The sequence below is a fragment of the Ambystoma mexicanum genome, chromosome 8 (assembly GCF_040938575.1).
Source record: "Ambystoma mexicanum isolate Mex_15411 chromosome 8, UKY_AmexF1_1, whole genome shotgun sequence".
Taxonomy (NCBI): Eukaryota; Metazoa; Chordata; class Amphibia; order Caudata; family Ambystomatidae; genus Ambystoma; species Ambystoma mexicanum.
Window position 1 is genome coordinate 1,138,747,629 of NC_090929.1, and position 15,645 is coordinate 1,138,763,273.

A 15,645-nucleotide genomic window follows, 5' to 3' on the forward strand; every position below is an offset into this window, starting at 1 on the left:
TGTGGCAGGTTGCTCTGGGTAAGATCATAGAGTCATGGGTGGACCTAAGGAAACTGGCACACGCACGTTTGAATTGCATGTCTGCATCACAGACTACCAGCACATTGATTATGTGCTGCATGCATCTGATGATGGAGACATGGCTTTTGGCCTGGATTATGCAAGAACCACGCGTGTGCAGTACATGGATCTAACCACATTGGAGAAGTCAGCAATTTCATAGATACTGCCCTTTATATGGATGATGCATCTCTCTCATCATGAGTGATGCCACCTGAGAGATGATGTAGGAGGAGCATGACTGAGTGATGGCATGTGCCAGGGAAACTGCCTGTGGCACAGAAATGGAGCACTGTGAGGTGCTAGAACAGGGTGTGGAGAAGGTGACTGCATCCTTGACAGGCTCTATGTATCGCTCAGTTTCTGTCAGAAGGCTGTAGATCATCGACATCTCCAGGCGGTAGTCCTTGAGGATGTGCTGGTCTGTGAGGTCATGGTGGGATGTACTGGGCCAGTACACCGTCTGCGAGTAGAGCCTTTGCGCCCTCCTACCCCCACAACCCCCTTTTCCTGGAACTGTTTCTGAGGTGGTGTTTGGGGTGTACGCTGATGGGCTGCCTGGGGTGGGGGTTAGGGTGCTGACTGCTGTTGGCCCACCTATGCCAGGGACATCATTCTCCTTAGTTTTGTAAGTCGTAGCAACAACGTTACTTCTCGTTCATTGGTGCTTGGAAAGTGACCCTGCTGTTTTCTGTGTTTTTTTGTGTTAAAGTCAAAGGGCAAACTCATAGGGAACCTGTATGTGGCCGAGCATAAATTCAAGGTGCAAACTGAGCATAAATTCAAGGTGCAAACTGTTTACACCTTGAATGTATGCCACAGTTTAATGCTCCAAGGACCAAACATGCCCTTCTTGGATTCCTATAGAATCCGGCAGCATTTAGCACCTGCTAAAAGGATAAGGGTTCCTTAGGAATCCATTGTAAATGCTGTCAGCAAAGCTTCATTGTAGGGAGTAGTTCCATTTTTTTACACAGCGGTGTAAAAGCAGAGTAAAGATAATTTCACAAATTACATTATGACTCCATTTTGTAATAAAAGTTTAAAATGTTATGCTTGCGACCCAGCAGAACATAAGTGCTAACGTCGACGGTCCCGTTAATGCAACTATCACAAATTGCCCCCACACTGTTGCTTGCTGATCACTTACTTTTGACAGCTTTGATTCTTTAATTATACGAATTGCAGTAATGAAAACAAAGCGCATGATGTAGGGAGGGAAATACAGTTGTGTGATTTGTATTACTCTTAAAACGAGTATTTTAAAAAAAATCAACTTTGGCGATTCAGTTGTGGAAAAATTTAATTTATTTTATTCTAGCCTCGAATCCATCCAATATGTCTGGGGCAACATGCTCCCCTTGTAAGCAAGAGGACGCAGAGCGACACAGGTTCGATCCCCGGGTCCTGCCGAGAAAACCTCTGGGTATAGCCAATTACAATTACAATGTGGCCAGGTGTCTGGTCAAGTTCAATAATGTGATTTCGTACTGCCCATGTGATATATAGGCGGTCAGAATAAATGCGTTTCCAGGAGCCGGAAATGCACCCAGCTCTTGATAGTCCCAAAGTAGTGTACCTACATGACTGGCTTGTGTAAAATACTCATAATAATCGGTTTCTTATTTGTAGTAAGATTTCCAAGCACAATGATAACCAGTTTGATCATTTCCAAACTAAATAGTACTCATTTTCGAAGTCCTGGTTTTGTAAGTGAAGGTGTGAAAGGCATGGATACAGGTTTTACGCCTGTTTTATCACCTCCATGTATGCTCCTGGTAATTTTCATGGCAATTGAAGGTGGAGGAGGTCAGCGGAGTAGGAGTCGTATTTTGGGAGGATAGCTCAAGGGCAACGAGCAACAGAGCTTCGATCTCCGGGTCCGTGCTTAGCAACCTCTGGGTATTAAGCGCATTATAAATAACCAATTAAAAGCCACTTGGCTCAACGACCGCATGACATTTTCATGCTGGTGTAAACCAATCCAACTGCTTGTTACACCAGCAGAAAACAGGCGGATTGCCTGAGGATCCACTATAAATGCTGCTGCCATGAGTACACTTTGCACTGCAGAGTGCAAAAGGAAGGCATAAAGGTGCTTCCGCCACCATTTCACACGTCCCTTTTTGCTCTCCATGTTGTTCACCTTGTAAAATGGAGGGCTAGGCTGCGACAGCAGGGAGTCAGCCCTGTCAACTGCTGTAACACAAAAAGGTCTCTGCAGCAGACACGCTGCCCACTGAATTATATTACATTGCTCACCCAGTTCGATATGGCAAAGGCAGCCCCTGTGAATATTACCAAAAAATAAGAGTGGACGACGTCTCACTCTGTCCTGAGCTGGGGTGGGCGATAATAGAGAATGGGGAGACAAGGGGTGGATGGGAAGGGGTTACACAGCAAAAGTCCAATGATCTATGTGTTTGAAATCTTCAATGGTATACACGGATTCCCTGGTACAAATGCTTACATGGGGAAGGAATTTTATTAAAGATGGTCACCAATCAAAGACATGGCTCCACTGGATTACATCACAAGTCATGTGATATCCAAACATGCCATACTTCTCATTGCCTTCCATCTTATTCCTCCAAGCATTGGCATTGCCATACTTGACTTCATTAAGGGAGAGCTGATCTGATTGAGGAGGAGAGGTGATCGTTTTGCCCATTGTATGACTAAGGGGGGGTATCAGGTAATATTATCCCCACCAATAATATCTCCATACATATGGTCGTTGGGAACCGCCATAGGCGATATTATTAGTGAGGATCATTTTTGGGGTAAATGGGAGCGGGGGTTGCAGGGGCGTCCCCTGCTCCCTTTGAAATAATATGAGGGTTGTGGGGGTGCCCCCGCAAGTTCAATGGGTTAAAACCACTGCTAACACACGGTGCCATTCTTGTATGGTGATATTTTTGCGGGGATATTAACACATGGAACCCTAAGGGGTTATGTATGCCAGAGAATGTAACAACCGCATGTTTGCTAGTTTTATAATTGCCACTTTAACCATCAGTCTCTATGCTTAAACATGCATAGAGAAACGAAAGATAGTTCATATAAATGTAAAACAAATTGCATCATTATTTGGTCCCAATTTAATTACCGGACAGCTACCTTGATCGCACTGCATGCATTGAAAATGGGTGGGTAAAATCTTTGATTCAGAATTTCCCGGCTAAAGGTGACTTGTTTGCTTTTCTTACACCCCAAAACACACTTATTTTAACATCATGTAACATCTAATTTGAGTTTTGAGGGGAAATCATTTGGATCATAAAGTGCCCTTTTAAAATCTGTCTGCAAGAAAATCTTTTCTAAACTATATATCAAAGCATGTCATCAGCTACCAGGACACATGCTTACACGGCCAATCTGTAGGCTACAGGCACAGGGCTACTGTCTTAGAGAGGCCTGCCTTCAGCTCCCACACACCTGTGACTCGCGTCTTGAGACAAATACCCCGCCCACCTCCCCAGCTGCCCATCAGTCCCTGTGGGGACTGACAGCTAGAATTTATCAAGCTCTAAGCTCTCTAGAAGTAATGGTCGATTTAATCACCATTGTTTTGGGCAAGGCGTTCCAAAAAGTTATTTTAAAAAGTTATTTTATTTTGAAAGAATGCACAAAAAAAGTGTGCTATCCAAATCTGTCTTCTTTGTAGACAATTAAAATATGTTAAAAACAAGTTGTAAACGTGTGCTCGCTAGTTTTCATGTGTACGCTTCTTGGTGTGGCAAATAGGTTTCTTTTTTTGTAGAATGCCACATTTCACTCGAAACATATGAAGAAAGCCGTTGCCAAACCATGTAAAACATCCAGGTTTCCTTTTGACATTATCTTTTGTTAGTCTTTTAGTGTACAGGCCATTTTGTATGCTTTTGCTGAATTGCTTTCTGGTATTTGTAGTCTTAATGAAATAACGCAACCATTGTACTCTTTCTGTTTAACATTTCTGTAATGATTATTGTGTTTCTGTAGTAGTTTAATGATGTGTGGGTACTTGTCAAGACTTCTTTATAAAAAAAAAAGAGGATTGTTAAAAGCTAAACATTGAGCTGAGGAAGGGAAAGGATTAGAGGGCAAATTGGTTTTAATGATTTACCAGGTTCATCAATAAAGAAACTAGAGAGGTTTTTCTCACGTGTCCTTTGCTGATTTTCAGGGTACAAGTTGAGGGAACATGTGGGTTGACAGTGTCCCTGCACTTTTTTCACAGTTTGGACGTCATCCTTTTTGGGTGATTTTAATGCCGGAATGCAAAAAAGCTTGTTTGCTCAAGTGGTCATCCACCAGCATTTGAACCCAGTTCCTCAAGTTCTCTGGGCACACACTTACCCACAAGACCACATGAAAGTGTTTTCAAAGCACTTGTAGTGTACTGGTATTTTGCTTTTAATGCAATATTTCAATATATACTTTTGGGTTCAAAAGAGGCACATCTTTTCAACTTTTTCAGCAGCGGTATAGGAAAATCTCCTCTATCTGGTTATTGTTTGGTTATTTATGATTCTTTTTTTGAAAGACAAGGCTAATTTATATTTTGAATTTTCTTCTGTTAGGGGAGGCCAGTTGAATTAAATGTGTGTATTTCATTTTTAGGTACGTTCAGTCCCTGTGCGCATGTTAATGAGCCCTACCTCATTTTTCTTTGGACTTGTGCCCTATTGATGACATTCGAAGACCTGCAGAATTCTTTACTCTGACTGCTTTAATAGATACCCAGTAAATATGTTTTGTGTTGATTGCTGCAGGAAGTCAAATTAACAGTTAAAATGCATACACTAATCGTCAGTGTATTTGATTCCCACGGATATTGAATACTAATTTTGTGACATCATTTTCTGCGATTCAAATAAGGGGGCCCCAAACATATTTTGCCGCCCAGGCCCCTGAAAATCCTAGGACCGTCCGTGACTCCCATGACCCCACATTATTGACTATGCTGGCTTGAGCTTAATTGAGCTGTCCTCCAAAACATCTGGGGAGCTAAATGTTGAAGACCCCCTAATGTGTTCCTCTTTGTATTGCCCCCCTCCCGTCCAAAAATGTACTCTCTGAAATACACCTGATGTCAGTAAATCTACACAAACGTAGCGATGAGCACTGTACTCTTGTGTGGCAAACGCAGTCTTTTTGTTTTTCTTAATTTGCATTCATGTATCACTTCTAAAGAAAAATGTGTCGACCACCTGCAAATCCGCTAGAAGTCACTGTCATTCTTTTCAAAGATGATATCAAAGGGGCACTGCCACAGGCCAGGTCGCTGCAAATTATCTCCTCATGGAACACAAGCCTGGCGATTTGCATACAAGCAAAGAGCATTTTGGGAACATGCGAATGCCTGCAATTTTAAATTTGAAATTCGTCTGTGATAGTGATTCAGAAAGCAGCATTTGGAGCGAGTAATGGAAGTTGGACTCTGCTCTTTTCATTGATCACAATGCTCACCCTAACTAAAAAGTCTGCACATTGCGAAACATACATACCAACCTATTCATTTTCTAAGCAAGTTTTCTTAAACAACGGCTGCTCCTTGGTCAGAGCTATGGCCAGAGACAATCATTGGAGTCTCCAGCGCTAGCTATGCAAGTGACGACGAACACGGAGCCCAAAGCAAAATGAAGGAGGCACCCCCGATAACCCGGGCAGTGTCCTCCTCCTGGCCTACCCCTCCTGGGAAAAAGGGGAGGCACCATCCTCAGTGCGGCAAAAGGGAAAGAAAGCCTGCAAAGAAGAAAGTGCAGCAAAATCATGGGAAAGCCCGCGAAGGGCTGGCAAAAGAAAGGGGAGGGGCTTCCTCTTTTATAACTAGCTGGGTCCAACGGAAGACAGCATCCAGCTGCTGCCGTAGGACCCCCACCGTTACGCAGAGAAGGTTTTTGTTTTTGCCGAAGGAGGAAGTTATCTGCGTGTCTGAAGAAGAGGCTGCCGGAAGCCTGGAGCAGTATGGGCAGAGGAGCCTGCTTTCGCGGCTGTCACCCGCGCTCGGCATAGAGCTTCTGCACGCTTGAGCCAGCCGATCGAGAGAGGGGGCGGTACCTGAAGGCAAGGGCTTCAGTGACACATAAGTGCGCCACGGTGCTGAGCAACAGAGGAACAACAGGAGAGAAGCAACGCTTCAGGACACCGTTGTTGCTGGAGAAGGAATGCCAGCTGATCGAGTGAAGAGGCGGTACCAGGTACGATGGCAACAGCGAGGGAGAGGACACTCGCAGAGCGCAGAAGGGTACCACTGCGGCCGGAAAGAATATTGAACGCTAACAGAAATAAAGGTACGGCGGGAGAGGCAGCTGCACCGGGAGGAAGCAGAGCGAAAGCAAGAGCGGTGCCAGGACACCTCAGTCGTGCAGAGCATCAGACTTTTAGAAGGGGAATAAGCGCTGATACAACCGGCTGTAACGCTCACCTGATTCTCGCAGAGGCGCCGGTCTTGACTGGGCGACTACCGTATCTTCAAAGGTGATGTGTAGCACCCGGTTGGCTCTTTGGGCTGGACCTCTGTGCACTGTATGCCTGACTTCAAGAGTAAGATGTCTGCAGATAGAAAATATGGGATTAATGAACTGGGGTTATTGGGGTGTCCCTATCTCTTTCCTTTTTTTGCTCTCCTGTAGACCCCCAAAGGTTAACGCTCTCACCTTAGGTAAGTGAATGCCGAGCTCTCCATCTGCCTCGGGGCAGGGTGCTGTAACCAGTTTCTTCACTGGATCGGTAGCGCAGGCCTCTTGACTTCAGAGGACTGCAGTCCGTCGTTTACTGCACGAACGGTAAGTTTCGAGTAATTCTATTGTCTTTAAAGTCTTTAGTAATGATGTCTCTTGTTTTGCAGGTTCCGGCGATGGCGGATGACGGGCTGAAGTGAGTTGAAGATGGAGTCCGTGTGATGAATAGAAGCGCCTGGAAGCACGTAAGTAAGCGCTTGTTGCCTGCTTCACGATGCGCTCTAACTGTCTTTTATTTTGCAGGTATGAGTTCGGAGCGGCTGCAGGGTGCCGGAATACCCACTGGGTTAGATGTGGAAAGGAGTAATGGCACGTGAGTATTAAAGTTCCCCAATGTCTTTTAACGCACCTTGTTTTGTCTTTCAGATGCAGGATGCAGCGCCGAAGGCCTCCGGAGCGTGCGAAGAGTTGGTAAACTTTTGTCTTTCAGATGCCGGAATGCAGTGTGAAGACCTCCGGAGCGCATGAAGAGTAGGTAAGCCTTTGTCTTTCAGATGCCGGAATGCTAACCTGTTCTTTCTTGTCTTTATAGGTGTTGCTGAAGACTGGATTCAGGATGGTAAGCCTTTTACCTTAGGCCCAGGATCCGATGCAGAAGACACGATGAGCGTTCTGCTGCAGAGGATGCAGAATAACGCAAAGCAAGATTCATCCACCGGGTGTGGTTTAAATAGCCTCCTGTAGTGCTTAGGTGTCTCCTTCCACAGCCACGCCTAGGTAAGAAAAGAGTTCCTGCTTTCCAGAAGAGTTCCAGTGTTCTGAATCTAGGGAGTGGCTCCTGCCCCACCCAACAGGAAAAGTAGTTCCAAACAGAAGAGGATCAGAGGCTCAGCTGGCAGGCAAGTAAGCAGCATGGTCTGCTGCAGGTAAGTCCACCCAAGCATTATGAGCCCGGCGCTTCCAGCGCTGGGACTGGGCATATTTATGAGCCTGGTGCCACTGGCGCCAGGACTGGGTCCAAAAGGTCCCAATTGGGACTGGTTGGCCCTCGGAACCTGGGTTATGGATCTGCTTCCAAGGGAGTTGGGAAAACCCTGACCTTTTGGAAGCAGAGATCATGACACCGGCGCAGTAATGGCGCAGACAGTGCTGGGGATATCTTTTTATAAAGGACGAAGCGCTGATACAACCGGCGCAGGACCGGCTCGCGCAGGAGGCAACCACAAAGCCTCGGCCTCAATTACTGCAGCGGCCACACAAGGCAGAGGCGAGGCTTGGGGTCGCAAGGGGCATATCGAAGCCGCTCCACAAGCTCTGCAGCACACGTCAGGACACCGCGAATACCTAACGAGGAGACTCACGTGGTCGCGAAGGCACACGTGGCTGTAGGAACAAAGCAAAACAACTGGACTGCCCACGCAGCATTCATCAACAAGAATGGATATGGATGCCTTCATGGCAATGGCCAAGCTGGTGGTGGCCAAGCATGGGAGCAATTGGATGGAGGCCTTGGTGTCACAGCCAGGGGAAGAACATCCAGGACCAAGTGGAAGGTCAGAATCCCCATTGATGTTCCAGGAGGATGAATTAATACAGGAACAAGACGGGGAAGGACAAGGCGAAGAGGAACCAGCGGGGAAAAGGAAAAGAGTGATGACACAAAGAGCCAAGGCGAGCAGGGAGCAAGCTGCGAATAGCAAGAAATCTAAGGCAACAGGGACAAGAAACAAGGGGAAAACACAGGAGGTTGTAGCCGTACCAGCGCCCCCACCTGTGGAAGCGCCAAGGAGTCAGGGGCCACTCAGCACGCCTGCAACCGGACCAGTGGCTGCAAGGGAGGACGGACCCACATCCTTGGAGGCTGTGAAAGGTATGGTGATGCAATGTATGCAAGCATGGGAAAATGGAAATGGGGACAGCGGGCAATTGCTGAGTGGGAATGTAAATGCATTTAACCAAATGGGAAGTGGGGCAGCAGTATTACAGCAGAGAGGGGAAACTCCTGGGACGGAGGACCGGGGGTGCATTGGGGTACCAACAGCCAGGGAACCTGTTCAGCCTGGGTTTGCCCGGTGGGGCGAGCCAGTGACCAGGGACCTGGCCATCCACACCACCAGTAGGTGGGGGTTGCGAACAGGCACAAGGTCAAGTGGTCAACGCGGTGGCTAGGGTGGGCACTGGGGGCCTCACCACAACGCCACTTCCCCAAATCCATCAGCCCGCAAACCCCTTAAACATGCCTGGGCCAGCAGATCAAGGGTGGCCAGCGGTAACAGGGGCAACGCAAGCACCCGTATGGTGGGGGCAAGGGGTGGCAAGCCCAGGGTTACCTCCGGTTCTTAACACCGGACAGGAAGGGGTATGGGTGCCAATGACTCGGTGTGGGAGAACAATGCCGGGTTTTGGTCCGGACAGGGTGTCAGTCAACTCTTTATCATGGCATATACCTTTGGCAATCAAAGAAAGGTATGTAGGAAGGAGTTCATAGATATCCTGGATTTTGTGGGGATGGAACCACTGGGTAACGGGATAAAAGAACTATCTGAGAAAGAGAAGGAGAAGAGGGATAAGGAGACACCCAAGACTGAGGCAACCATTCATAATTGGCTTAAAGCATTCAAGGTATATACATCAATAATGATAGAAAAGTACCCACAAGATGCTTTAGCAATGCTGGCATATGGTCAATAAATCCATGATATTTATTTAAAGCGAGGCGGCGATGGCTGGCTACAATATGATCGGGCATTCTGATTAAAAATGCAAGTATGGCCTGCTTTGTCCTGGGATGAAATGGATGTGGGCGTTTTTTTGGATAAATTGGTGCTCAGGGAAAGGGGGTGAAAAAGCCGCTGGGGAGAAATCTCAAGTATGGAGGGGCAGGGGGGTCCACCCGGCGAGGGTGGGCGTCCTTTCGTGGGTACTCCTCTTGGAACAGCAGAGCCAGCTACCAGGGGGAGCAAGCTGATTGCTGGAGGGTCAATTCGGAGGAAGGTTGCCCGTTTGGCAAAGCATGCCGATTTAAGCACCCTCGGGGAGAGAGCAATAAGGAGCACAGCTCCTCAGCCACCGAAGGGAGGCTCAGGAGCAGCCCAAAAGGAAAAAAACAAGGTAAAAAAAGAATGAAGTTAAAAACATGATGCCAAAGTGTACCCCAGAACGGATATGTAATGATTTGATTAAAGGTGGGCAGCTGTGGAGAAGTCCCGGCGCAAGCTCAATTATGCAAAGGCAAAATTCTGCAGGGGCAGAGGCTTTGGCCAGATCAGGCATGACCTGATTAACTTGAATTCTCCTGAATATTTCCTCAATGATGGGGTGCACCTGTCACCATTAGGTATGGATCTGTTTTTCTGGAATATCTGCACGAAGATCTTGGAAATGTAAGGAGAGGAGCAAGGGGGGAGCCACAGTGGGCGGTAACCCACTCGTGGCGTGGCGGTGTTTGGACGAACAAACACATGAGACAGACTCCGGATGAGCCAGGAGAAAGCAGGAAGGGTCTTCGCTCTTCTCTGACCCAGCGTCCCTTGGGAGCCTAAGCGGCAGGGGCGTCTGGGAGCAACAACTAGGGCTCTGCTTCCCCCAAGGAAACGGCACTCTCCCCACCCAGGAGCGCCTGCAGGGGCAGGAGGGGCTCGGAAGCAAGGTTGGGAGAGTTGGGCCTATTCTGGACTTTTGGGGAAGGAAAGGGGGAAGCAGGTTCTTTTGGACACGGAGCAGTCGCCGCATCTTATGAGTAATTTTCACAAATGTGTGCAGTTTTTTTGTGTTTTTTGGAATAAATCTGCGTCTTTTTTATGCCAAAAAACAAACAGGACTCATTCTACTTTTCTCTGGGGGGAAAGGGGAATGAGCTTTGTGTATGTGTTGGATACAATTGGACAGATGCCGGGGTTATAGGGACAGAGCAGCACCATCCCAGCCCGTTTGCTACCCTGCTCCCAGTAGGATATGGCTTGAAACAAAGTCCTGATACAACAGATGTCATAGTTGCACCATTTAATAGTACTCCGTTAACTAGCCTCCCAACAATGAACGGCCGAGTCGTGCTTGCTAGTGCATTTGAACTTCCGTAGTGTAGGCGGATTCTTATCTCATGCCTGTCCACCAAGACATACATGTGCTTTCAGGTACATTTGGAGCATGCCCCGTTTGTCGAGCTCCTAAAATGCGAGCATACAAAAATTGCCACCGCATCTTTGTCCCATTTATACGGTAGTGCAAACATCTATGTATAATATGTTCTAAAGCAGAATTGTTTGCTCCAGTCCTTATTATGCGATTAGAAAAGAATTGTGCCATTTGCATTTACTTCACTTTTTAGCATTTGTGCAAACGTAACGTGATCTGTGATTAATCCAATCGAAGACGAAAGAAAGGTCTCTTTTGGCATATTGCAATCCAATTGTTCTTGGTTACGCTTAGATTGGGACCCTTATGCGAGGAACCTGTGTTTGATTATGACTAAATCTACTAGTGGTCGTATAGACCATTTATTCCTGTTCAACAAGAACCAACTCATCAATGTTTTTTTTGGTTTGTTTTTTACCTGTATTTAGTAATACTGTGTATTTGGGACTGGTTAACACAGTCCAATCACATTTGACCGCTATTGGCGTTCAATCTAGTGAGATGTGGGATAGTGGTCATTTTTTCTTTAAACTAAAATCCAAATCATTTGACGGGCATCGCTCGCATTCTATTGATGCTCTGGTGTACCCTTCATGCCTGGCACGGATTGTGCTTCCATTATCCATGCAGCTAATTAGTCAAGATGTGCATTGTACCTCTGTGGCAGCATATTTTATATTTGCGTATGAATTTGCCACACGTCTATGGGTACACTGGCGCATGGGCTAAAAGTTCCTCGTGATAAAAGAATGTACCGCACTTCTGTGTAGGTACTACTGAGACCGCCAGGCATATTCTAACTGATTGCCCTTGTTTAAATAAATTTTACTTGAAAGGATGTGGAAACTTCTGTTCATTTTAGGCTTGCATTTGCACTGACCAACTGTGGGCCACTATTTTTTGCGCAGTCCTACATGTGTGGGAACGGATTTTACCAAAAATGTAAAATTATTATCCGATATTTGTGAGATATGGTATTTGTGATGTTATTTTTTATATGTTTTGTTTACTGTGTATTTGTATTGTGTTTATATGTGTATGTATATTTATTGAGATGGTCATGTTATGTATTTTGTATATCGAATGAGTATATATTTTTCATAGTTCGAAAGGCTAGAGATGTTACTCACACGCACTTAAATAAAAAAATAAATATATATATTTTGGTTTTTTTGTTTGACAGTGGAAATAGCAGACAAGGAAACAAAATGCTGTTTTTTTGTTGTTCTCATTAAGATGTGGCTTTCTGATCGCATGGGAACGGCAGGATGTGTGAAAACACAACTGATGTGGAGCGCCCAGCATGCTTGGGAAAGGGTGTGTTCCTGATAGGGTTGGGAACGGACAGCTGGTTTATTGTAAGTAAAAGCGTGAAGCAAGGGAGGGTGTCGGCCAGGAGGAGAGGGTCAGCCAGCATGGCAAACCACATGGCCAGTTTCGAAGGAGTGGCTGACACAGACATTTCAATGGTCAGACTGCAAACACATCATTGGTGAGGCATTTCCGGGACATCTTTAGTGGTTATTGTAAGGTGGCCGCATGTAGGGGGACTTGTGCAGAGACCGAGTCACATCTGTGGTATTGGGAAGAGAGCTGTCAGTGTTTGCCTCCTTTACTTGATGTGACACAGCATGTAGACAGGTTTCTATTTAGTGCATCGTTTATTGTGTCTACAAACATTTTATTGAATGAAAATATATAAGAAGTTAGACACATATGATTATAGAGGAGTAGCTCTCAACTACAGAGATACATTCCACCTTGGGGTTCAGCGTGACATCTTGAGCCATAAAGCCTTAAACAATGTTGCACCTAGCTACTTAATAGACAAACTGACGAGAAGAACTTCCAGTAGGCCAACAAGAATCGGTAATACTAACTGCCTGGTGGTACCGCGATTTCGGCTTACCAAGATCGGTGGGAACAGCTTTCCTGTGAAGGCTGCTAAACAATGGAACTCCTTGCCTCACGAGCTGAGAGTAGACCAACCTTACTTACACTTTAGAAAGAGATATATCACCCATCTCAACTTGACTGTAGGTTAGGTGGTCTTGCTCAACTGCCTACACTACACCTCATTGACGCTGCCTATCCTTGTTAATAATTATTGGAATTGTACTGTATAGTTCTGAATGGTATATAATGAAGATTGCCCATGCTGAGAGCGCTGGACAGTCTTGATTCTATTAAAGACAAGGAGGCGAGCATTATACGTTCTTCCTTTATTACTGCCAATCAGCACTTTCAAATGTAAACACATTTTTTTTTTTACAACTTATCAACATTTTGTTCATGTCCCTTTTCTTGAACTAAAAGGGTTGATAGTTTATGCTCTTTCCCACAAAGAAAATGTCTTTGGACTACTAACTCGCATGCTACCCTGCTTTCTTGTAGTCCAGCCTGAAACTGTCTCTTGTCCAATCAGGCTCTGTCCTCTGCTATATGACCCCCTTCCATGAGACAATCCTCCTCTTTCTTTGGTGATGAATGTCTAAATAATTTGAACAGCAACTGCCAACTTCAACTGACTGAACTGCAGCCCTTGTCTGAACTTTAACCTTCCAACAGAACTAAACTCGACTTCCAGATCTTGATGATGCAGATCTCTCATGTCTGTTTCTGATCTTCTCCTGTAATCAATAGACAAATAATCATAAGAGTGGGTTCTAAATCTTCAAGTCATCCATGTTGCACAACAATATCCAAACCTTACTTTACGTATCTAATATCACGTATAACCGGGTGGGATATAATGCTCGCCTCCTTGTCTTTAATAGAATCAAGACTGTCCAGCGCTCTCAGCATGGGCAATCTTCATTCTATGGCGAGACAGGAGGCGAGCATTATGCTTGTTCAAAGCTGTCAATTACTGTATTCGCTATCTGGGAGATAGGTTTGAAATAAAAGGTTTTGAATGTGGATTCATTAGACCAAGCCGCAGCTTTCATAATGTCTTGCAAAGGTACCCCTACTGAGAATGCCCTGGACGCCATCGCGCCTCACACGGAATGAGCCCCAAACTGCTCTAAATCAATGCCTGCTCAGTGCATGACTTCTCTGACCCACCTAGCTATCGTGGTCGCTACTGCATGAAATGGTTTCCTATGCGCAATTAAGAGCTGAGTAACCCCCCTGGGCCTGTACTGCGCTGTAGCTGCTTCGTAATCTTTAATGCATTGCGCTACGCATAATTTGGTGTTATCTGGAAAATACGGGTATGTTATAATCGATGAGTCTGACTTTGTCCAATTTGCCACATTAAATGCCACCCCTTCCGAGTAGAATATCTTTCTGTCCACCTCTAAGGCCTTAACGTCTGATACCCGCCTGCAGGATATGAGACACAGAAGCATAGCTAGTTTCCCTGATAGCTGCGATCGGGAGAGATGATTGTTATGTGGCCATGCCAGGAACAGCTTAAAGACTTTCTGTACATCCCAGAGAACTGTGTACTTGGGACCTGGGGGTTTGCGCATTTTGATACCTTTTAGAAGTCGTAAAATTGTTGGATGCTCACCTATTGGTGCTCCTTCCACTTTATCATGACCTGCTGAAATGGCCGATCTATACACCCCAATAGTCCTATATGCTGCCCCTTCCGCAAAGCGTTGCGCTAGGAAGTTAATAACCTGTACCATAGGGGCTGAAACGGGATCAATATCAATTCCCTCGCAGAATGCTGACCACCGCTTCCACGCGGCACCATAGCTCCTAATGGTAGACGGTGTCCACGAGTCCCTGATACAGTTGGAAGCGAGTTGCGAAATTCCTGGCAGATGCCATCTCTGCCCGAAACCCTGCAAGCCATCAGACGAAGTGTGTCCCCCATGACTAGTGGATGGAATTGCCTGTTCGGGTCCCGAAGATTGTCTACCCTGCGAGGAATCACTCTCGGGAAATCCATAGAAAGTTACATCACTACTGGAAACCACGACTGCGATTTCCAGATCAGAACCACTAGAACCAATTCTGCTTGCTCTCTGCGCACTTTCGCCAGAACTCTCGTTATCATTGCGAACGGGGGAAAGGCGTAGTGAATTGCTCCCTTCCACTGCTGTAGGAAAGCGTCCGTGCCTGCAGCCGCTGGGTCTATCCTCCAACTGAAGAATTTGGGTATCTGAGCATTTAGCCTGGATGCGAATAGGTCGGTGTCCAGCGGACCCCATAAGGCTTGAAAAAGCGGAAAACCTCTGTTGGGAGACTCCAGTCGCTGGAGTCTACCAAATATCGCGAATTCCAGTCCGCTGTCATGTTTTGGACTCCTGGCAAGAATGCTGCTGATACCGAAATTTGTTGCCTCAGGCAATAATGCCAAAAATCTTTCGCCAACTCGGCCAACATCCTGGAGGAGGTCCCTCCCAGTTTGTTGATATAACAGACTGCTGATATATTGTCCATTTTCCGAAGTATGCAGCATTTGGCTCGGTCCTTGGTCTGCACTGCGAAAGAACCTGCCAGAAGTTCCAGGCAGTTCATGTGGAGCGATAGTTCCTGGGCGGACCATTTCCCTCCTGTTTGCAAGGAGCCGCATCGTGCCCCCCAACCCGCTCTGCTCGCGTCTGACTCTATGACGATGTCTGGGGTGTCTCCGAAAATGGCCCGGCCATTCCAGGCTTCCATGTTTTGCAACCACCATTGGAGTTCGGTGATGGCCTCCTGGTCTAATGTCACTAACTGAGGGTATCCGAGCCCTTCTTTGAGGTGTCTTATTTTCAACCTCTGAAGTGCTCTGTAATGCAGCGCACCGGGGAAAATAGCTTGGATGGACACTGCGAGCAGTCCT

The 15,645-nt window shown here is 46.3% G+C and overlaps 1 long non-coding RNA gene across 2 annotated transcripts in view; it reads left to right on the forward strand.

Annotated features, from left to right (window-relative positions):
- Nucleotides 1-15,645, forward strand: part of LOC138472829 (uncharacterized) — a 366,644-nt gene that overhangs the window by 209,196 nt on the left and 141,803 nt on the right. The gene's annotated exons all lie outside the window — the stretch shown is intronic.